Source organism: Phoca vitulina, unplaced genomic scaffold (assembly GCF_004348235.1).
Source record: "Phoca vitulina isolate PV1807 unplaced genomic scaffold, GSC_HSeal_1.0 scaffold10, whole genome shotgun sequence".
Taxonomy (NCBI): Eukaryota; Metazoa; Chordata; class Mammalia; order Carnivora; family Phocidae; genus Phoca; species Phoca vitulina.
Window position 1 is genome coordinate 9,824,995 of NW_022589713.1, and position 25,019 is coordinate 9,850,013.

The window sequence follows — 25,019 nt, forward strand, 5'->3', positions numbered from 1 at the left end:
TCACTCAGTGATTTTGCATGTTTTTAAACTTATGTAAATGAGATCATACTTTATACATTTTTTTTAAATCAAGGTTTCTGTTCAACTCTATTTATGAGATTCATCACTATATATGTTTATAGTTTAAATTCACTCATTTCACTACTATCTGTCTCAAGTTATTCACTCATTTATGTTGGTGAATATTTAGGTTGTTTTTAATTCCATCTCTTATTTTTTTTAATACCACATAGTAACTTATTTTATACCTATATCCTTATATTTTACTCTGTATCTGATAGTAAATGAGTAATGAAACATACTTAACTCTCAAGACAAAGCTAAAACTATGTAGATATCAATAAAATAAAAAAGAGATAACAGAATAATTAGCAAAACCAAGCTTTTCTTTGAAAATATTAATAGGCTAGAAAACCTTCTAGTTAAAGATGATCAATTAAAAGAGAATATGCAATTAAGCAAAATGCAGAAGGAAATACAGGAAGAAACTATTGACACAAATGAGATAATAATTATCATCAATAACTATATGTTCATTAGCTTAATAATTTGAAGAGGATTTACTTATCTATGTAAATAGACAAAAAATATAAAAGGCAAAAATTAGGGTAAGAAAAATAACTGAAAACCTAAATAATTAATCAATTAAAAACCTGAAACCATATTCAAAGAACTTCCCCCTTCAAAAAGTCTTGACATATTTGGGCTTAATAAGTACATTTTATCAAACTTTAAAGGAATAGATATCCCAGCTTTTATGTTGCCCCAGAAAATAATATATGTGGGAGAGCTACCCAACAAATTATGTGAAGTTACTCTAATCTAGATTCCAAAACTAGGTAAGAGAATAAATAAGATAAAATTATGAATTCATTTAACTTTTGAACAGTTACAGAATACTGAAGAAATTAGCTAACCAAATTAAATCATATTTAAAAATATATAATAAGGGTGCCTGAGTGGCTCAATCAGTTAAGCATCTGACTCTTGATTTCGGCTCAGGTCCTGATCTCAGGGTCATGAGATCAAGCCCTGAATCACGCTCTGCACTGAGCATGGAGCCTGCTTGAGATTCTTTCTACCTCTCCCTGTGCTCTTCTCCCCACAGTCTCTCTCTCTCTCTAAAAAAAAAAAAAGTAATTAATTAAAAAAAAGTATGTATATGTATACATGACAATCAAATAGGGTTTGATATGGAGTCAAGAATGGTTCAAAATCAGAAAATTCTGGCAATGTAATTTATCACATTAATGGACCAAATTAAAAAAAAGTCATTAAATAGCATTACATAATGTTCAACAATTCTTTATTAAAAAATAAGCAGAAGGGATGCCTGGGTGGCTCAGTTGGTTAAGCGTCTGCCTTCGGCTCAGGTCATGGTCCTGGGATCGAGTCCCGCATTGAGCTCCTTGCTCAGTGGGGAGCCTGCTTCTCCCTCTGCTTGCTACTCCCCCTGCTATTGTTTGCTCTCTCTCTCTGACAAATAAATAAATAAAATCTTTAAAAAAAATAAGCAGAAAACTGGGTTTTGAAGTTAACTCACTAGCCTGAAGATATATGTGAAAAAATTATTAAAAACACAACCTTTAATGGAGAAACCTATTCATTTTCCCATCAAGACAAAGAATAAGAGGAGACACCAATTTTTACTCCTACTTATTTAATATCACTAGAATTCCTGGACAGTGTTATAAGGCTGAAAAAAAAAGATAACTGTTAAGGATTAAATAAATGAAAGGAAAGTATCATTATTGGTGGTTGATAATCCTCAAAATAAAAAATCCATTGTGAAAAACTGAAAGGACTGATAAGAATCTAGGGAAGTAGCAGATTAAAAAATCAACTTAAGGATTTCTGGCTTTCAGTTTGTATATAAGGAGCTTGGAAATTGTCACTCTGTCCTAACAAGTAAAAAGCTGAACAGACTGAAAAATGAACAACTCTTCTTGGATCCATAAGAGAAGTGAGGACACAGGGCAAACCACTCCTCCATGATTAGAGAAACAGACAACCAGCTGAATAAGGAGTCATGGCCTACCAGAGCAGAAACTCACAGCAGAAACCATGGGAACTCTCACCAGAGTAGGAAAACGTGAACTAATTAATTGATAAATTGGTGGATGCTCAGTTTGGACAACTTAGAGAATTAAAAAAAAAAAAAATCCAGGGGCACCCAATCATAGGGGAGCCTGCCCAATTTTGTGAGATCTACCTCCAGGAGCTCAAGTAGGCTCTCACAGTAAATACTGGAGAAAAATTGCCTTGAGCTACTGGAAGGAGGAAAGGGAAAAGAACCATACTGAAATACACCAGGGCATAAGGCTTCTTCAAGGGAAACTAGTTAACCAGAGCCTAACCTGTTGGAGTATTATTAGAGGCTTACTGACTTGGGGGAAGAGAAATATCCAGTTCCAGCCCACTTTAGGGCTTCTCTTCCATCTAAGATTCAAAAAGGTCCATCAGATGGGCAATCTGCCATAATCTTTGCAAGAGAAGCAACTATGATGGGTGGAGTCTGGATTTCAGTGGGATAAATTAAATGGTGGAAGGGGGGCCATGTCAGTAGCAAGTTTGGACCACAGCCAAGATGTTTAAGAGAGAATGCAAAAAGAGAGTAGTAATAGGAAAGTATGAGATCAAGAAAACAAGTTTCTCCCTTCCTCTTCATCACTCTCCCTCTCTTACCCCAATTCCGGTACAGTCGTGAATTACGTAAAATTGAAATCTAGCCAACATTTCTATCTTTATGTAAGAAAACTTTTTTTTTCAAATTTTTTAGATGAGAAAGACTTGAGTGTATTAGTAGACTTTAGGGAGAGTTCAAGCAAAAAAGGAGAGGCAGAAGACAGGAGAAAGAGGGAGAAAATTGGTTTAGTGAGGTTCTAATTCATTAGGGAGGGAATGGAGGGAGAATTAAGATAAAAGAGTAGACCTGCCAAGAACAGGATTATCATCAACTTCAAGTGTAACAAAGAGGATAAATTGGGAGAGGGAGAAGAATGGAACATTTGTGTGTGGTAGGGATAGAAACTGAGGGAATTCATAGGGTGGAATTGCCTTTATTTCTCTGTGAATCCAGAGGCAGAATTATCTGCTGAAGGTAAGGTGTCATATGAGGACCTGACAGAAATAAAAGTCTGAAATTGAAAAAAAAAATGGCATTTCCTCTTTATTAGAATGGAACCAGCTTCAGGATGCTTAGCAAATGGCCACATCTCAACTACCTGAACTGCCTTCTCTGTTGTAAATTTTTTCTTACAAGTAGAAAGCCATGGCAAGCAACCTGTCACATAGTTCCAACTGAGTGCTAAATGCATGTTTTTCTTTAAAACGTCCTCAACGATCACTAAACAGATGGCCTTCCACAGTTAACTTCACCAGCACATCTTGTCAGGCCAAGCCTGTTTAGCTTTGAAGATGGCGTAAGTTTTCATTGGCCTGACTGTATTTCACTGCAGGGCGGTTCACCTACTAATTATTTACACAAGCCTCATAGTTTTTATAAAAGCTAAGTTCAGGAAAAGATGTGACTGTCATTTCCTTTTCTTCTTTTTTTTTTTTTTTTCTAATTTATTGCTTTACTAAAAAGTTTCATTCTAAAACATAAGTCTGATTACTTCATTCCCTTGCTTAAAATGTGTCATAAGGCCCCATATCCTAAGTTAGGGTAAGACTGTTATTTTCAACTGTGGCTCTCAAGTGTGACTCCGTGACTTGGACCCTTCAGCGTCATCACTTGTCTACTCCATAGCCCTATCCTATGGTGGAGAGTCTTATTCTCAAAATCAACATTACTGGTCTTCTCTCTGAGCCTTCACACAGGCTCTTCTCTACATCTGCATCACGCACCTCCTTATACTTCATCGTGCTAATTTTATACTCAGGCTTCATGTCTCAGCTTAGATATCACTCCTTCTGACAATCTTCCCTAACCTTCCACAGGTTAAATACTCCTCCCTGTGCTCCTCTGTGTCTGCTTTACAATTGCCTCATTATCTGTTCCTCTCCCTCTGTATTTTTAGCCTAATAAGATCAGATACCATAGGTGAAGGGACACTTTTGTTTTTACAGTACCTTGTATATAGATCCTGACACATAGTGGGGACTCAGAAAATATTTGTTAAATTAAACCATGGTTTTGCTATTTTATGAGTTTCAGAAGAGAATGTATAAAACTAGCAAGATCGGAGTTTGGAGAAATGATTCAGTTCCTGGTGCCACCTTTTACTAGCTATATGACCTTGTAAAATTACTTAAACTTATTCAATCATTATTTTTCTTAATTGTAAAATGGAGTTAAGTCTACCTACCTATCTCCTTGTTGTAAGAAGTAAATAAAACAATGTATAATTAGCACGATGAATAGCACAAAAATAGGGTAATATCAAGAATGGATTCTATCTCATGAAATTTTTTTCCGCTTAAAACACCAATGCCAACATTTTCTAATTGTTTCCCTCCTTTTCTTTTCCTTCTACTCATTCTATCAAGATGGCAGCAGGAAGCACATTTGAAAAGAGCTATTTATACAGTAGTTGAGACATCAATAGCAGCTGAAAATAGCTAACATTTATTAAGCAATTACTCTGTGTCTGATATTGTGCTAACTAGTTTATATGTACAATATTCCTAGCCCTTATTTTTATCATTTTATTCATGACATTCAGTGTTATGGAGGATGAATTCATTTGCTTTTCCTGCAGTCTGTGGTGACAGAGAAAGACAAGACAGAATCTCCTCAGTTATCTTGATATTTCAGGTGGGCACAGTGTATGCCTAATATTACTTTTGTATTCTCTCACCTTTTCACAGCGGTAGTGCACAGTAGGAAGACAGGGGATACATGAGGAGAAATTGACTCTGAGTTGCTCCTCTCCTGCAGTTTCTGCCCACAAAATATGCCTCTCTGAAGCTACACAGATATGTCCCTTTCTTCTCAAATGTGTCACTGATTTCTTGGCCATCCTCTTCTTCGAACTCCAATAAACATTCTGTATATTTAATGTCACTGAGACTTCACATTGTTGGTGATGTTTGTGGTGGTTGTGTGTGTTTTATATAATTGCCTTCTTATTGTCATATTCTTCTGTTTTCCCAGTGGGTTTTTAACTTCTTAAAGGCAGGAACTTGTTCTTACTTGCCTTAAAAACCCCAGAACCTGATATCTGCCACATGGTAAGCTCCCCTAAATTCTTGTTGAGTGAATACATTTCAAATAAATCACCCCCCTTGACTTGACACATGTATACACACACACACACACACACACACACACACACACGAATATTTGCTAGATGATATGGCTGTCACAATTGTGTTAAGATGTGTACTTTAAGGGTATTTGTATCTTGCAAAGATTCATTTGGGCTAAGTAAAAGATAAGGCATGAGAAGTGCTGGTCCCTATAGAAAGTTGGGGCTCTGAGAACAATCAGGAGAAAAGGGGTTTTCAAAATGAATAGGTTATGCTTCTCTGTTAAAAGTAGGAATGATGAGAAAAGAAAGCAGAGCTAAGTGTGCTAACATGACCTTGGACATTGTTCTGGACTCTGAGCTAACCTTATTCTGCCACCTCAGTCAAAATAATTTTCTCAATTAAGGTCTGTGTTCTCATCTGTCAAATAAACGTGCTAAAAATGACCTTCACAGGACAGTCCTCAGGAAAAGCTAATAAATGATTGCAAAAATCTGAGAGAAGGAAAAGCACCGGGTAAATCTTGAATAATAAATCAGGACTTTTCTGTACTAAGTCAAACTAGGAAGCATTTAATTTGGAAACTTCCAGTGTTTGGCTATCTGCTGAAGGAAAAAGGATCACAAGAAATGTATACATAAAAGAAGAGCTGACAGTTGAAAAACTAAAATGAAAAATAACGACATAAACAATGTTAGGAGATGCCTTCAAGGAGACGAGTTCTCAGAAAGTTGAGATCTCAATTTAGAACATTTCTTTCTCTCTAATTGTTGTTCTGTGTGCTGCTGCAATATGATGAAATGGCCATAAACTTAGTGTGATAAGCTTGCAGAATAATTTAATTATAATTTAACATTTACTTTTATGCTATGCAATTACTTACATTACTTTTTGCTGAAGACAATACATTTAAGCAGCTGCACACAATGAAAAAATAGCTGACAGGGTCAATTCTAAAGTTATACTAAGGTTTAGTTACATTCCTTTTTCACCCAGTGGACTTAACAAATTAGGTGGCATGAGACTGGTTGAAAGAAAATCAGACAAGTAATCAGGAATCCTTGATTCTCCTCTAACTTTTTCAAGATCTAGCTCTATGAATTTTGTAGATTTCTTAATCTTTAGTAGGTAAGTGACCATTTTCTTATGATAAACATTGTCGCCGGATGGTCAATATTTCTTTCATTCACTAACATTTTGTGAAAATGGTACTAATGTTGTTTACAGAATCAAAGAAAGGCTGTGTGTCATTTATGAGATTAAATTCATCCCCCAAACCAAAGTCATTGACATACGTTGGGTGTCTACGCTATAGTATTGTGCAAGACTGAATCATGATGTTAGGCTTTCACTCTCTACTCTAGATTTCCTTTATGTTTTTCCTCTTCTTGAAAGTTTGCATCATAAGTAATTCTCACGTGAGCAGTTCTAGTGCAAAATATTTGTTGCCTGGGTTTCATAAAGTGACTTTATGAACATATCACTTAAAATATTTTTGTGTTAAGTACATTTCCCATTCTCTGTGACTTGAATATTAAACAATTTATGTTAATTTTTAAATTAACGGGGATACCTTCTACTAACAACACATCAAGTTTGACTTCTATAATTTAGAATTTGAGGTGATTCTGACAGTAAACAGGCTCTGTTAGAATTAGAAGTCCCAAGTAAAGGGCATAAATTATAGGCTTATAGTTTTTAAAGTTTGCAGGAGACATAGAAATTATTTAGTATATATATATATATATTCTATATCTATATTCTATCATATATTATTTTAATTATTTAGTCTATTTATGTTTATATATTTTAGTCTATTTATATATTAAAAACAGACATGTACTTAAACAGTTTCATTGAGATAAAATCAATATAGAAAATTCACCCATTTAAAATATACAATTCAGGGGCACCTGGGTGGCTCAGTCGTTAAGCGTCTGCCTTCGGCTCAGGTCATGATCTCAGGGTCCTGGGATCGAGCCCCGCATCGGACTCCCTGCTATGCGGGAAGCCTGCTTCTCCCTCTCCCACTCCCCCTGCTTGTGTTCCCTCTCTCACCGTGTCTCTCTCTGTCAAATAAATAAAATCTTAAAAAAAAATAAAATAAATTGTACAATTCAGTGTTTTAAAATATATTCACAAGGTTGTGCAGCAGTCACTACAATCTGATTTTAGAACATTTTTACCCCTCCTAAAAGAAAGAAACCCTATATCATCAATCCTAAGCAATCAATCCCTATCTCCCTTACCCCTCCTACCTCCACTTCTAAGCAACCATTAATTTACTTTCCACCTCTATAGATTTAATTATTCTGGATATTTCAAGGAAATCAAATCACACAATATGTGTATTTTGTTATTTGATTCTTTTCCTTAGCAAAATACCTTCAAGGGTCACCAATTGGTAGCATGTATCAGTACTTCATTTCTTTTTATTTCCAAATATATGTTATTTGGATATATCACCTTTTATTTATATGTTCATCAGTTGATTAACATTTTGGTTGCTATCTTTTTTCTTTTTTTTTTTTACTGCTAGGAAATGCTGCTAGGAACATTTGTTTGCAACTTTTTGTAGGAACATGTGTTTTCCTTTCTCTTGGGTATATATCTGAGAGCATAATCATTGTATCATATTTAACATTTTGTATCATATGTTAGCATTTTGAGTAAGAGTCAACTGTTTTTCAAAAATGCTGCACAATTTTACATTCCCACTAACAGTGCATGAGGGTTTGAATTTCTCCACACTCTCACCAACACTTGTTATTATATTTTTGATTATAGACATTCAGTGGGTATGATGTGATGTCTCTTTGTGGCTTTAATTTGCATTTCCCTAGTGACTAATGACGTTGTGCATCTTTTCATGTGCTCATTGGCCATTAGTATATCTTCTTTAAGGGAAATGTTTATTCAAGTCTTTTGCCAATTTTTGGGTTAGGTTGTTTGGTTTTTTTATTGTTGAGTTTTAGGCGTTCTTTATATATTCTACCTATTAAATCACTATTAGATATATGGTTTATAAAAAAGTTTCTTTCAGTTTGTAGGCTGTATTTTCACTTACTTAATAATGCTCTTTGATGAACAAGAATTTTTAATTTTAATGAAATCCAACTTATCTATTTTGTCTTTTGTTGCTTGTGCTTTTAGTGTCATATAGCTAAGAATTCCTGTCAAATCCAAGTTTATGAACATTTATTCTAAGAGTTTTAGAATAAATGATAGGTAGATAGATAGATGATAGAATAACATGATTTATTCTAAGAGTTTTATGGTTTTAGTTTTTATATTTAGGTCACTGGTCCATTTTGAGTTAATTTTTGTATGTGGTGTAGGGAAGGGGTCCAAAATCATTCTTTTACATGGAGAAATCCAGTTGTTTCAGTACTACCTGTTGAAGAGATCATTCTTTTCCTATTGAATGCCTAGTGCTCTTGTCAAAAATCAACTAGCCATAGATGTTTGGTTTTATTTCTGGACTCATAATTTTATTCCATCAATCTATATGTTTATCTGTATGCCAGTACTAGCCTCTTTTGAATACTGTATCTTTTGTAGTTTGGACCACTTGCATTTCATGTGAATTTTAGGGTCAGTTTTTCTATTTTTTCAAAAAAGTCTGTTGGAATTTTAATAGGAAGTGCATTGAATCTGTAGATTGTTTTGTGTAGTATTGAAATCTTAACAATATTAAATGTTCCTATCTATGAACTTGGGATATTTTTCCATTTACTTAATTTCTTTCAGCAATATTTTGTGGCTTTTGGTGTACAAGATTTTTACCTCCTCCTAGGTATTTCATTCTTTTAGATATTTTTGTAAATGGAATTGCTTTCTTAATTTACTTTTCAAATTGTTCAGGGATTGTGTATAGGAATACAACTGATTTTTATGTGTTGACTCTATGTCCTGGACTTTGAAGAATTCACTTATTACTTCTAGTAGCCTTTTTATGGAGCCTCTGGGATTTTCCACACATAGGATCATTTCATCTGTGAATAGGACTAATTTTACTTATTGTCTAATTGCTCTGGCTAGAACTTCCAGTACAATGTTGAATAACTGTGGTAAAAGTAGGCATTCTTTTTAAAAAAAATTTAAGGATTTTATTTATTTATTTATTTGAGAGAGAGAGAGAGAGAGAACACACAAGTCAGGGAGAGACAGAGGGACAAACAGACTCCCGATGTAGGGTTCCATCCCAGGACCCCTTATCTTGTTCTTGATCTTAAAGTGGAAGTTTTCAGTCTTTTCACCATTGAGTATGATGTTAGCTGTGGGTTTTTCATACAAGCTCTTTATCATGTTAAAGAACTTCACTTCTATTTCTAGTAATGTTATAATATTTGCTTTCAACAATCACATATTTTAAAGAATTTAAGGGAAGAAAAATTGTCTATTATATTACACAGATATTTACCATTTCTGTTGTTCTTTCATTTCTAAATTACCACTTTCCCTCTATTATTATGTCTCTTGTGTCTGAAGAATTTCCTTTAGCATTTCCTTTAGAACAGTTTTGCTGGTAATAAATTCTCTTAGGTTTCCTTCAACTGAGAATGAGCTTATCTAACTTTCATTCCTGAATGATATTTTTTCTGTATATTGAATTCTGGTTTGACAGTTCTTCCCTCTCAGCACTTTAAAAATATTGTTCCAGTACCAATGGTTTCTGATGAGAAATCCATTATCATTGAGACTGTGATCTTCTGAAGATAATACATCATTCATTTCTCTCTGTTTGCTTTTAAGATTTTTTTCATCTGTAAATTTTCAGAAATTCAACTATGATAATTCAAAGCATAGATTTCTTTGTGTTTATTCTAATTGGGATTAGCTGAGCTTCTTGAATCTGGATGCTTATGTATTTAACCAATTTGTTAAGTTTCCAGTCATTATTTCTTCAAAATTTTTTTCTGGCACACTGTTTTATCCTTTGCTCTGGAGCCTTGGCCACACAAATATTAGACCTGTTGATGCTGTCTGACAGATCCATAAAGCTCTGTTTAATTTTGTCAGTCTTTTCTTCTTCTTGTTCTGATTGGATGATTACTATTGAACTATCTTCAATTTACTGGCTCTCTCCTCTGTCTTCTCTATTTGACTATTGAGTCCTTCCAGGGAATTTTTGTTTGTTTTAGTTATTGTACATTTTCATTTTAAAATTTTTATTTTGTTCCTTTTTATATCATTTATTTCATTGTCTATTTCTATTCTTTTCAAAAATGTTCACTTGTACTTTTTGACACTTGATTATAATAGGTGCTTTAAAGTCTTTGTCAGGTAATTCAATATCTGCATCATCTCAGAATTGACATCTGTTGCTTTTCTGTTCTTTTTAGGTTATTGATTTTTTCCTGGTTTTTCATATGCTGACTAATTTTGGATTGTATCCTGGACATTTAGTACATTGTGTCATGAAATTCTGGGTCCTATTTAATTCTTAGAGGTCAATTGTGTGTGTTTTGTGTGTGAGGGGGGTGGGTATAGTGTGCTTTATCAGTTAATAAACCTGTTTTATCATTTAATAGACCTGGCTAGGTTTAGGCTGAAAATTCGAAACTACCTTCTGTGAGTTATGGTTCTAAGTTGGTTCATCTTTTAAAGGAGTTTGCGGTGTTAGCTGGCTCTGTCCATCTGTATGCCATCCAGAGGCCAGTGTGAGACCTTCAGGGTGGTCTACCAATGACAGGTCAGTTTTCAGAGACTTTGGTGTGCTGTTTAGGGTCACATTCATGCATCTGTAGCTCAGGTTATACACAATTTTATGGGATCACTTGAATTTCTTCATCTTTGCAGTCTCCTTGACTCTCTGGCTCCCAGAGGCTTCCATTCTCTTCTTACTAGAAAGCTAGGGTTTTCATTTCCCCACCTGGTTGTGTACCTCCCACAAATGTGTCTGCCTTTGCGTTCCAGCAGCAGCAGGACAATTGAGAAAGAAAAAAGAATTGGGATCCTTCTTCACATTCACAGGACCACAGTTTATTTTGTTAGAGAAAAGGGTTCTTTTCCCTCAAAGTTTGAGTGCCTGCCCAGCTGCCACTGCCCAGCCCTGCCACCGCTCCCATGGGTTTGCCTGGGACTAGAATGGAGAAAATGGGGGGGGGAGTGAATTTTCCCACTCTCTGACCCTGGGGATCTCTTCCCTGTTTTTCAGACCAGAAATAAAGGTCTTCTCTTGGAACTCTTTCAGCCTACAACCAGAGTGTAATTTTGGCCTTTGCACTGCTTTTCCATCGAGTCTGGGAGATACTGGAGGGAAAGATAAAAGAAATTCACCCTTATATTGGTCTGACTTTGAGTTCTGGTTTCCTTTATCATTCTATCTGTTACCAGTTAACTTTCAGAGTCTTTAGGTAGCTGCTCAATGCATCTGTCTAGGTTTTTAGTTGTATTCAGTAGGAGAGACAGGATGAAGTATGTTTGCTTTTATCTGAACTGGCACCAGAACCTTAAATGCATATTGAAAAGATTATATTAAAATAGATTATTCCTTATTTCTGTCTATCCCGTTTATTTGTTTTCCCTTTAGGTTTGTATTTTCTAAACCACTCTAAGCAAATGGCACAAATTCTTTCTGAAAAAAAAAAAAAAACCCTATAGAACAATATTCTAGACTTTCCATTGGTATTTAGAGCTGTGTTTTTATTACCTTATCACCAAGAATTACGTCTTTATATAATCCCACTAATTTTAAGTTCACTTTCTATAGTTGTACCTGTGGCACATCATATTATTTTCTATGTAAGAAGATGTGAGATAAATACTTAGAGGAATTTGGAATTTTAATTAAATGTATCTATTTAAATAAAAGTTCTTATAGGTATGTATGCATATTTAAGAACAGCGAAAGGAAAGAAAGGAAAATTTCAGTAAGTCTCCCTCCCATTGCAGGAACAGAGTAAAACTCACCTGTCAGATATACATACACAATTCAGAGAGTTTGCTGAATATTTGCTTAAAAATAAATACAGATGTAGAATGCTGATTTTTAGGCAAATTCTTCTTATTGAATTGACATATTACCTAGAAGATTTTCTCTCTAATCTTATGGTCATCACAGCTCATTATATATTTTTTACTGAATAATTACAGATGTACTAAATATTTGGTGGTGTTTCATAAGAAGAAGAATCTAAGGAAGTACATATTTAAGCTGTTGAGTAAGAACACTGGAGTGGGAATAGAAGTGCAGGACATAACGTTAGCATTGAAAAGAATTCTATGTGCCTGACTTTGTGTGAATTTAAGAAACAAAATTGATTTATAACTAACCTAGTTAGGGTGGAGGTAGGATTTTTCAGAATCTGTAATGAAAAAAACAAAAACAAAAAATGGTTATGTTTCCCTAAGGTGGATCTTTTTGTGGTAGACTGTAACAAAGCAATAAAGGAATCGGCAATACTTGCATACCCAGTGGACTATTTAAATATTACTGTGACTGAGAACAAAAGACTTCAAAATTTCCCTAGCTCTCTTGTTTAAATCTATATGGGAATACAGATTTAGAGCTAAATGGAGCACAATCACACAGGGAGCCTCTGGAGGCTACAAGGACTATGAATATTGATGGCAATTCACTTCTGTGTTGTGCTCTGAACAAATGACAACAGAATAGTAAACAACTATTTCCTTGGAGATGCAAATAGATTCCATAGGCTGTGAACTGAGACTCTTTCCCACTCAGATCTTATTCAAAGCAGTATATTTAGAAGGGTACACATACCCTAACAATTAGACTGGGCATGGCAAACTAGAAACAAAGAAACAGAATTAGTTCCAACTCATTATAACTGTAAACAAGACTTTCTCTCTCTCTCCCTCTCTCTCACCAAGTAGACTGGAGATGGCATTATTTTTGTTTCACACACACTTTTAGAAATAAATGAATTCATTCTAGGAAAGTTGCCTTTAAGTATATAACAAGATTTTGCTGGATATGAATTCTGCAAGTGCCACCTTTCAGAGGTACAGTATTTTCTGGAAAATTGTTGCTACTATCATTTTTACTCATTGGAAAGCTCTGTTTTCCAAATAGGAAAATTTCTCTCTGGAGTCTACAGAGGTTCATAAGTGACAAAATGCCATCAGGACCTAAGGGGAAGGTAAAACATTAGAATAGCTGATACAAAAATCTGAAAATGATATTCTGAAGAGGAAGATAGAATCCTTTTTCTTGGAGGAGAAAAGCAGCTAATACTGCTAGATTGAAATTTAGAGAAGGAAAAATATTTCAACCAGAAGACAGATGAGCAAATAGTCAGAAATAGTAGGCTTGAATAGTAAAACTGTCCACATAGAATTTAGCATGATGTCTATAAGTAAGTATTTTAAAGCATTAGCATTAAGAACAACATTTTTCCAAAGCAGGCAAATTTAGATTATTTACAAAACAAACAAAAGAAGTAAATTTGTGTATTGCTTTTTATTTCTATAAGGAAAAATAGTTGCAAAGTCTATTTTGGAATCCCGGTAATTTTTCTGAGAACAAGGGCTATGTATTATTCTTCTTTGTGTTTCTAGGACCTGAGTTGAACTCTAAATACAGATATCAACCAAAAATCTTTCTACATAGCACTAATCTATAGGGATGCTCAGATATCACTGGAAATGCAGTAGGATGGGGTGGGGGGAGTATTTTCCTGGCTTCCTCTTAGGAAGACCATTGCATTCTGTTAGAAGGGATTCTTTGATATGTCCTTACATTTGGCAAGTTAGACCTTAATGAGTATGTTCAAGCAATAATAAATGACTAGTAAATTGCCTTCTAAGGAGCATGGATTTTTTTTAATTGTAGGACTTTAGAGTTCTCCAGTGGAAAGTACAAGCTCTTCAAAGAGCCTAGTGACAGGAGCAAGAAGCAAGATAAAAGAGGAGTTTGAGCTCTGCTACCAGTAGTTGTCCTTTGGTCTTTCTGAATGAGATACTCAGTGTCCTTTCTATATAAATATTTAAAATATTTACACAATTGTTAAAAGAGGCAGCAAGTTGTTAGTCTTGGGGCATCCGCATGATTGTATCTGGATCTGCTTATACTTCTCACCATCAGAGGTGCTGTATTCACGTTGAATGTTATTTGTTTGCTTTCCTGTTAGAGGATATTTCTGTTAACAGGAGTTAGGAAAAGTCAGTTTGAGAGTTAGGGACTAGATTTTGCAGATTCTGTTAGAGGCTCTCAATCATGTCAACTTTTCTTGAAACATTGCTCTCTACCTTTGTGCCATAAACTGGGCGGTCTCTTCCTCATTCCTGTACTGCTAGTAGATTTTCCATGCAGCGCTGCTGTCAAATATGCACACACTCTCACATCTCACATTCTAAGGGTCTTTCCAAGACGCAGCTGTGTCCTGATGAGCTGAGGGTATAGGTCAGTTCTTATCTTGACACACTTGCAGCAAGCTGATCCAACCATGGCCTTATTTTCTCCAACCATCATTAAAGAGGTTAAGCCCCTTAGATCATCCATTTTCTCTTTCATTTTCTCAGCCCACTACTGTTCTCTCTGGGCAACTCCCAAAATATCAGATGTGCTGAGAAACTTCTGTTCTTTGATGATTAGACTCTTATTCATCCTTAATCACCTCACTGATCCATCCTGATAATGCCCGTCCTTAAGTGAGCACTGGCTCTTCCTTGAGAAAATCATCTTCCTTGTAGCTTTCCTCAGCTTGCAGTGGAAGGAAGGCTTTCATTCTCCAAAACCCTGTTTGTATTTTGGTCTGGGTTTGAATCCATGGCCAGAGGCTGCTGGTTGTCCCTGGTTTTCATTCTACTTTCTTTTATTGTAATGGAAGTTCCAGTTTTTAGCTGAGTCATAGTTGGCTTGAATAAGGATATTTCCCAGAATCCCTTACAGTTGGGTGGCATGTGACTAAGTTCTGGTTAATGGGATATTAGCCAGAGTAGCGGATAAACTTTCTCAAATGTCTTTAAAGGGTGAGGGCATTTGCCTAAACCATTTTCCACCGCTGCCATCTCTTGACCTCACTCACTCCCTCTTGCATTGAAGACCTCAGCAGCTCTCTCATGGATTGTTTCCACCCCAAGTTCTGGCAGAGTGACTTCACTCTCCCTGTCTAGAAAACACAGTCACCACACTGGCATCTTAGGTTCTTGTCCTTCTCAATTCCTTTGACTTTTCCCATTTGTATCAGTCGGGATAGGATAAGTTATGTGACAGTAACAAACAACTCCCAAATCTCAATAGTTTATAGTAACAAAGGTTTATTTCTTGCTCATGTTACAAGTCCATTGTGTGTCATCTACACTCTAGTACCCATGCTGGCTTCTAATTCAGACATTGCCACTCATATGGGAGAGGTAAAAAGACATGGTAAGCCATGTGCTGGCTCTTAAAGCTTCTGCTCAAAAGTGCCACACATTAATTATACTCAAAGGTCATTGGCTGAAGTAATTCACATGGCCAAATGTAGTATTCATAGGGTGAAAAGTGGACAATTTTTGTGAAAAATAATATAACATTCCACACTAATGCCTATTGCTAAGGATGTAACATATACAATAAGTATTTATAGACAGATTGAAATATAAAATCATTTTTTCATTGAAAATATGATATAATTTTTATTTTGAGGAAATAGAGGTGATCTAATTCAATCTTTTATCCAATTCTGAAACAATTTTGTTTCATCCTGACAAGGGTTTGCTATTCTTTCTTTAAAAACTGCTTAACAAGGAACTTAGTACCTCACAACAGAATTCATTGATATTTAGTTTTACATAGATATGGTTATTTCAGTGACACTTTGAAAGGATCAAGGTGAACTTGTGGGATCAAATCCCATTGAACCTTAAGTCCTATAAATTTTAGATCTCTGTTGTTAATACTTCTTTGTAACAAATTGAGATTTGTCTCCTCATAATGTCTGTCTTTTGGCTCTTACCTGAGTTTGGAGATGAAGAATATGGCGCTAGTAAAGAGAATTTGTTTGGCAAATTGAACAACACATATCCTCTCTAAAGGAGGTAATTTTTACTCAGCTCCAAACTGTATAATCCAGGAAATTGCTTTTTTACCCTGCCCATAGGTTCATTTACCCTCAATTGGACAAATGGGTTTCAATTAAGATCAAAGCAAATTAACACTAATAGGCAAACCACAGCATATCTGCATGCTATATCTGGCCTTAGGGTCTGCAGAATGTGACCACTATGTAAGACTGACGATGTAGCTTATGAATAAAACCTCTCCCATCTGGACATTTTTTGTATTGGCAGCTCAGCTATGCCTTGTAGTTGAAAAAGGAAGCAAAGTTTTGAAAACAGGAAAGCCAGGGACTGGGGAGTACCCTAAATGTCTCATTGGTGCCTCTTTTTTTTTTTTTTTAAAGATTTTATTTATTTGAGAGAGAGAGCATGAGAGGGAGGAGGGTCAGAGGGAGAAGCAGACTCCCTACTGAGCAGGGAGCCCGATACGGGACTCGATCCCGGGACTCCAGGATCATGACCTGAGCCGAAGGCAGTCGCTTAACCAACTGAGCCACTCAGGCGCCCTCATTGGTGCCTCTTGATCTATGAGTTTCCTAACACCATGGCCAGAGACAGTGAAATTGTATGTATGACATGGAGGATTCCATCCCAACAGGGCTGGGTCTGATAAGAAAGGTAATTGTGTCTCTCATGTACATGGTTTCTATCTTTTTTTTTTTAATATTTTATTTATTTATTTGAGAGAGAGAATGAGATAGAGAGAGAGAGCATGAGAGGGGGGAGGGTCAGAGGGAGAAGCAGACTCCCCGCCGAGCAGGGAGCCCGACGCGGGACTCGATCCCGGGGCTCCAGGACCATGACCTGAGCCGAAGGCAGTCGCTTAACCAACTGAGCCACCCAGGCGCCCCCATGGTTTCTATCTTTGTATGGCTTTAATCATCAATAAAGCTTTCTAAAAAGGCAGAGAATCAGAAGCAGCATCAGTAGTGTGCAAGCATGTGAGAACTTCCTCCTGGTAAGAACAATGATGAATCCTGTCTGTTTTTTATCATTCAAGCACCCATGAATCACTATTACTTCTATTACCCTGCCTAGGGTTTCTTATGTTTATAAAGATATCTTGAGATAGTATCACTTTTTTTTAATTAAAATTCAATTATGTGATATTTCTTCTGTTTGCTTCAAGTGTTTAGCTTCCTTTAGAGAACCCAATTTCCTGAAGAGTTCACAGCCTTGTATTCTATGCTTCATTCTGTGATTATGCGGTGAATCAGTCTCCAAATTGCTAGTGAGTAATTTCTGGAATCTATCCTTTTATTCTCATGTTAAAAATTAAAATATTTCTTTATTCCACATTTCTGGGATTTGTCATATTTGTTACAATTCTTCGATAATCAGTAACAGTTGGTTCTGTGATCATATCTGTAGATTTTGTTTCCTGGGATATAATTAGTCAGAACTCAGGATCTGGAAGTCATCTAAACAGCTCCATGGTCTTGTATTATTTTGATTTTTGTTTGTTTGTTCACCAAGTATTTATTTAAGCCCAGCATGTTTGGATTAGGAGTTGGGGATGGAGCTATAATAACTAGAAACAGATTTTGCTTTCTAAGACTTCAAGTATCATCATAATAAGAGTTAAAGAGATTGAGTGTTGCCTGTGTAGAAGGATTACATATCAGATATTTGCTCCCTAATGCTTATTTTTTCCTCACAGTATCATGGGACTGATGCCATTCATTTTATAGAAGAAGAAGTTGCTGAACAGAGGGTTCCAATGAGTTATTGAAGAGCTCACAGCTCATAAGTAGAAGTATCAGTATTTAAGCCTAAATTTATATTATATATAAATATATATATTATATCAAGTTATATCAAGTTACAACTCTGGCCCTACTCAACTTGAAATTCTGTCTCTCATTAATCCAGTTGGCTGTGGTAGGTTTGGTTTTAAGGTCATTCTTCTTAATGGAGAAATAGGATTCAGGTTAATGCTTATTTTCTCTCTCCCACAGATGTTTCCTAATTCCATCAGTGGACATAGATGACTGTGCAAAACTAATAGAGGCATAATATTACAATACGGGAGAATGTCCTTTTCTTCCTCCTTTGTCTAGCTTTAACCATACTGGTAAATACCCTTTACATTGTTGTTTGTCCTAAAATTTGTTCCCAACTGTCCTTTCTATACATTTCAACATCTCTATCATGCGTTTTTTCTCTCTCCTTTTTTATGTGTTCCTTCTTCCACTTATCCATATGTCCTTTACCTGGAATCATCAAAGACATCCCTGGGAGCTGTATTTTAAATGACATTATACTATTGATATAAGCCAGAAACAAAAAGGAAAAAAAAAAAAAGAAAACTGCATGATCTCACTAACATGTGAAATGTAAAAAAGTCAAATATATAGAGACAGAGAATAGAATGGTGGTTATCACGGATGCGGAAGTGGGGGAAATGGAGAAATGTTGGCCAAAGGGTACAAAGATGCAGTTATGTAAGATGAATAAGTCTAGATATCTAACGTACAGCATAAGTGCTATAGTTAATAATCTTCTATTAAATACTGAAAATTTGCTAAGAGAGTAGATTTCAGGTGTTCTCATCAGACACAAAAGAAAGGTAACTATGTGAGGAGATGATATGTTAAATAGCTTGACTATAGTAATCATTTTACTATGTGTATGTATATCAAATCATCATTTGCACAACTCAAATATATACAATTTTTATTTAAAAATTAATTAGAAAATAAGTGCCTTCTTCCCCCATGGTTTATTCTTCTTAGGATCATACACAGATATTACATATTCTCTTTAATTGAAATATCTTGCCTCTGAGTATATTTGATAATAGCAGTAATCCTTTCCATCCCCCAAATTTCTAGAAATCAATTTTTATTAAATCTTTTTCTATGATAGCATATCCAAAAGTAAAGTGCATCCTCTTTTATAACATTCAATTCAGTATTTACAAACACAGTGATGCAAGATGTACTCCGCACAAAGGTGCCCTGCTAAGGAAATGTAATTGCGGGCTGCAATCAGCCTGAGTTTAGCTCTCCAAGTCATGGGACTGTGGCACGAAGCTTAAACCCCTCCCCCCACAACCACATTCCCCCCCCCCCCCATAAGATGGGATGCATGTGAGACCAGGCCTAGGGTTCCCTTCCTTAGCTAATATGACATGATCGTTTTCTTCTAAGATTCCTTCCTTTTTCATTTCATCAATAAATTATTTTTGGTAATACTTAAGTCTAGAGCAGCAGTAATCTGTTATTTCCACTCATCTTTGGACATGAAAAATCAGCAAGATAACTTAATAGAAATTGCTTTGCTTTGATCAGTGTGAGTTCTAGTCAAATCTAAATAAGTGAAATTGCCCAACTCTTGGTAGGCATCTTTGCTAAGAAAAAAACTGTATTAGAAGACATATTTAATTTGCTCAGTCTGGTCAGTGGTCAGTAGCAGCCAAAAATATTCTTTTTTTATCCTATTTCATCTTTATTCACATAGCAACCCACATCCCATAACTATTATTAACAAAAATGATAAAAGGATTTTGCTATTGGTTTTTTTAGATGTATAGTTCAAATCCTTATTTTTCTCAGAATTTTTAAAATTTATTCATTTTTATTTAAATTCAATTAATATATATTGTATTATTGGTTTCAGAGGTAGAGGTCAGTGATTCATCAGTCTTTTATAATGGCCCAGTGCTCATTACATCACATGCCCTCCTTAATGTTCATCACCCAGTTACCCCATTCCCTGACCCCTCTCCCCTCCAGCAACCCTCAGTTTGTTTCCTATGCTTAAGAGTCTCTTATGGTTTGTCTCCCTCTCTGATTTCATTTTGTTTTATTTTTTTCTTTCTTCCCCTATAATCCTCTGTTTTGTTACTTTTTTTTAAAAAAAGATTTTATTTATTTATTTGACAGATAGAGACATAGCGAGAGGGGGAACACAAGTAGGGGGGTGGGAGAGGGAGAAGCAGGCTTCCCGCCGAGCAGGGAGCCCGATGCTGGGCTCAATCCCAGGACCCTGGGACCATGACCTGAGCTGAAAGCAGATTTTATTTATTTATCTGACAGAGAGAGCACAGCAGGGGGAGTGGCAGACAGAGGAAGAGGGAGAAGCAGGCTCCTCACCAAGAAGGGAGCCAGATGTGGGGCTCAACCCCAGGATCCAGGGATCATGACCTGAGCTGAAGGCAGCTACTTAACTGACTGAGCCACCCAGGTGCTCCTCTCTGTTTTGTTTCTTAAATTCCACATATCAGCAAGATCATATAATTGTCTTTCTCTGATTGACTTATTTCGCTTAGCATAACACCCTCTAGTTCCATCCAAGTCATTGCAAATGGCAAGGTTTCATTTTTTTGATAGATGAATAGTATTCCATTGTGTGTGTGTGTATATATACACCTTCCTTATCCATTCATCTGTTGATGGGCATCTTGGTTCTTTCCATAGTTTGGCTATTGTGGACATTGTTGCTATAAACCATTACAGGGCATGTGCCCCTTTGAATCACTATTTTTGTATCCTTTGGATAAATACCTAGTAGTGTAATTGCTGGGTCATAGGGTAGTTCTATTTTTAACTTCTTGAGGAACCTCCGTACTGTTTTCCAGAGTGGCTGCACCAGCTTGCATTCCCACCAGCAATGTAAGAGGGTTCCCCCTTTCTCTGCATCCTCTCCAACATCTGTTGATGCCTGAGTTGTTAATTTGAGCCATTCTGACTGATGTGATGTAGTATCTCATTGTGGTTTTGATTTGTATTTCCTTGATAATAAGTAATATTGAGCATTTTTTCAAGTGTCTGTTAGCCATTTGTATCTTCTTTAGAGAAATGTCTGTTCATGTCTTCTGCCCATATCTTGACTGGATTTTATGTTTTTTAGGTGTTGAGTTTGACAAGTGCTTTATAGATTTTTGGATACTAGCCCTTTATCTGATATGTCATTTACAAATATCTTCTCCCATGCTATAGGTTGCCTTTTAGTTTTATTGATTGTTTTCTTTGCTGTGCAGAAGATGTTTATCTTGATGACATCCCAATAGTTCATTTTTGCCTTTGTTTCCCTTCCCTTTGGAGATGTGTCTAGCAAGAAGTTGTGGCAGCTGAGGTCACACAGCTGCCTGTGTTCTCCTCTAGGATTTTGATGGATTCCTGTCTCACATTTAGGTTTTTCATCCATTTTGAGTCTATTTTTGTGTATGATGTAAGAAAATGGTCCAGTTTTATTTTTCTGCATGTGGCTGTCCAGTTTTCCCAGCACCATTTGTTGAAGAGACTGTCTTCTTTCCATTGGATATTCTTTCCTGCTTTGTTGAAGATTAGTTGACCATAGAGTTGAGGGACTATTTCTGGGCTCTCTATTCTGTTCCATGGATCTATGTGTCTGTTTGTGTGCCAGTACCACACTGTCTTGATGATGACAGCTTTGTAATAGAGCTTGAAGTCCAGGACTGTGATACCAACAGCTTTGGTTTTCTTTTTCAACATTCCTTTGGCTATTCAGGGTCTCTTCTGGTTCCATACAAATTTTAGGATTATTTGTTCCAGCTCTGTGAAAGAAGTTGATGGTACTTGATAGGGATTGCAATGTATAGATTGCTTTGGGTAGCATGGACATTTTAACAATATTTGTTCTTCCAATCCATGAGCATGGAACATTTTTCCATTTATTTGTGTCTTCCTCAGTTTCTTTCATGAGTGTTCTATAGTTTTCTGAGTACAAATCCTTTGCCTTTTTGGTTTGGTTTATTCCTAGGTATCTTACGGTTTTTGGTGCAATTGTAAATGGGATTGATTCCTTAATTTCTCTTTCTTCTGTCTCATTGTTACTGTATACAAATGCAACTGATTTCTGTGCATTGATTTTATATCCTACCACTTTGCTGAATTCCTGTATCAGTTCTAGCAATTTTGGGGTGGAGTCTTTGGGTTTTCCACATACAGTATCATGTCATCTGCAAAGAGTGAGTTTGACTTCTTCTTTGCCTATTTGGATGTCTTTTATTTCTTTTTGTTTTCTGATTGCTGAGGCTAGGACTTCCAGTACTATGTTGAATAGCAGTGGTGATAGTGGACATCCCTGCTGTGTTCCTGACCTTAGGGGGAAAACTCTCAGTTTTTCTCCACTGAGAATAATATTTGCTGTGGGCTTTCCATATGTGGCTTTTATGATATTGAGGTATGTTCCCTCTATCCCTACACTGTGAAGAGTTTTAATCAAGAAAGGATGCTGTACTTTGTCAAATGATTTTTCTGCATCTATTGAAAGAATCGTATGGTTCTTGTCCTTTCTTTTATTAATGTAGTGTATCACATTCATTGATTTGAGGATGTTAAACCATCCTTGCACCTCAGGAATAAATCCCACTTGGTCGTGGTGAATAATCATTTTAATGTATTGTTGGATTTTATTGGCTAGTATTTTGGTGAGAATTTTTACATCCATGTTCATCAGGGATATTGGTCTGTAATTCTCCCTTTTGGTGGGGTCAAGGTAATGCTGGCCTCATAGAAAGAGTTTGGAAGTTTTCCTTCCATTTCTATTTTTTAAAAACAGCTTCAGGAGAATAGGTATTAATTCTTCTTTAAATGTTTGGTAGAATTCCCCTGGGAGCCATCTGGCCCTGGACTCTTGTTTGTTGGGAGATTTTTGATTATGGCTTCAATTTCCTTGCTGGTTATGGTTTTCTATTCCTTCCTGTTTCAGGTTTGGTAGTTTATACCTCTTTAGGAGTGCATCCATTTCTTCCAGATTGCCTAATTTGTTGGCATATAGTTGCTCATAATACGTTCTTATAAATTGTTTCTATTTCTTTGGTATTGGTTGTGATCGCTCCTCTTTCATCCATGATTTTATTAATTTGGGTCCTTTCTCTTTTCTTTTTGATAAGGCCGACCAGGGGTTTCTCAATCTTATTAATTCTTTTGAAGAACCAGCTCCTAGTTTGTTGATCTGTTCTACTGTTCTTATGGTTTATATTTCATTGATTTCTGCTCTAATCTTTGTGATTTCTTTTTTCCTGCTGGATTTAGGCTTTTATTTGCTGTTCTTTCTCCAGCTCTTTTAGGGGTAAGATTAAGTTGTATTTTTGAGACCTTTCTTGTTTCTTGAGAAAGGCTTGAATTGCTATATACGTCCCTCTTAGGACTGCCTTTGCTGCATTCCAAAGGTTTTGACAGTTGTGCTTTCATTTTCATTTGTTTCCATGAATTTTTAAAATTCTTTAATTTCCTGGTTGACCCACTCATTCTTTAGTAAGATGTTCTTTAGCCTCCATGTCTTTGAGCTCTTTCCAAATTTCCTCTTGTGATTGAGTTCCAGCTTCAAAGCATTGTGTTCCAAAAATATGCAGGGAATGATCCCAATCTTTTCCAGCCAAAAATATTCTTGATGAAATAGATATTCTTAATTTAGAGTTAGAAGACCAATGTCCAAGTCTTGGTATCAGTTTCCTCTTACTAACACCATCATCTTTTAAAAGTAACTAGTCTCTGCATCTTTTTACCTTCTGTAAAATGAGATCAAATGGAATAATGTGAATGAAGTTTTTTAACACTCTAGAAATTAGTGTAATAACATAATCTCTTTTGTTTTTCACCTCTTGTATCCTCACCTAAATGAATATCTACCAAGCTATAATCAGATGGACCTTAGGTGGTCATTTGTTTTGTTTGTTTTTTGTCTCTGTGTTAAAAGCTAACTTTAATGACTACTGCAGAACTTTGTTATTTTACCAAAAGTCAGAGTCAGAATATGTTGGTGTGTACTTTTAACTGTTACAATTTAGCATGACACAGTATTTTACTAGTGAAAGATTACTTAATGTCTTAATTGTTATGACAAATCAATTCCCTTAGGACTCAATCATATATACAGAATCTGTAGTTCTATAAAAGTCTTTCAAATATTTACATAAAAGAAGATGATTTATAATCACATAATTTAAAATCTCAGACTAATCTGTGTTTGGACTCAGAAAAATACTGGCTATATGATCTTAGGAAAGAAGTAAATTTAATTCTCTAAGGCTCAGTTAATTCATCTAAAAAATAGTGATAATCTTGCTAACTGTGAAGAATAAATGAGACATTGTAAGATACTGTGTATGAAAAGCACATTATCAACTGTTAATTGATGTAGTTACCCTTTTAAAAAATGCCATCTTACACCATTATAAAATTAGGAGTCCATCTAAGATTATGTAACAGTGTTCCACAATTCTAGGGGGTGCCATTTCCAGAGCATTCCATGTAAATGGCATGCCTTGCAGTTGTGCAGAGTCTTAACTTTGAACTCAAGTAGTTTACTCCATGGTCTCTGGATTCTACTAACATATAGTCAGTGTCTAGTAGGAGGCTGGCAGTGTGCTAGATGACAAAGACAAATAGGACACTGTTCCTTTTTAATAGAGTATAAAACTTAATAAAAATTTTAGATGGAGAATTACTCTAGAGAAAAAAAGTAGCAAGGGCTTTGCTTTCACATACGTAAGCACACATTAGGAAAAGGTATCTTCTCTGGGTGAAAACGTTAGGAAAAGCTGTTCCTTGCAAGGGCTATGCAGGGGAGTGCAAGCTTCATGCCACAGACCCATGACTTGGAGAGCTAAACTCAGGCTGATTTCAGCCCCCAATCATGTTTCTTAGCAGGGAACCTTTGTGCAAAGCACAGCCTGCACAACTGTGCTTGGATACCCAGAAGTGAAGGTTATAAAAGAGGATGCACTTTACTTTTGGATATGCTATCACAGAAGATCCAGTGACATTAGTGAATCTCAAAATTTTGTATCATTTGTATAAAGCCAAGTTACTATGTCTTAGCTCATTGTTGCATTCGATGATATA

At 35.8% G+C, this 25,019-nt stretch overlaps 1 long non-coding RNA gene across 1 annotated transcript in view; it reads left to right on the forward strand.

The window, feature by feature from the left end:
• The window catches only part of LOC116635199, a 32,858-nt gene extending 14,619 nt beyond the window's left edge, over nucleotides 1–18,239 (forward strand). Inside the window, exons 2-3 of the long non-coding RNA XR_004300125.1 lie at nucleotides 17,333–17,434; nucleotides 18,162–18,239. This is a non-coding gene — a long non-coding RNA (uncharacterized LOC116635199). The remainder of the gene's footprint in view (nucleotides 1–17,332; nucleotides 17,435–18,161) is intronic.
• Nucleotides 18,240–25,019: the final 6,780 nt, after the last annotated feature.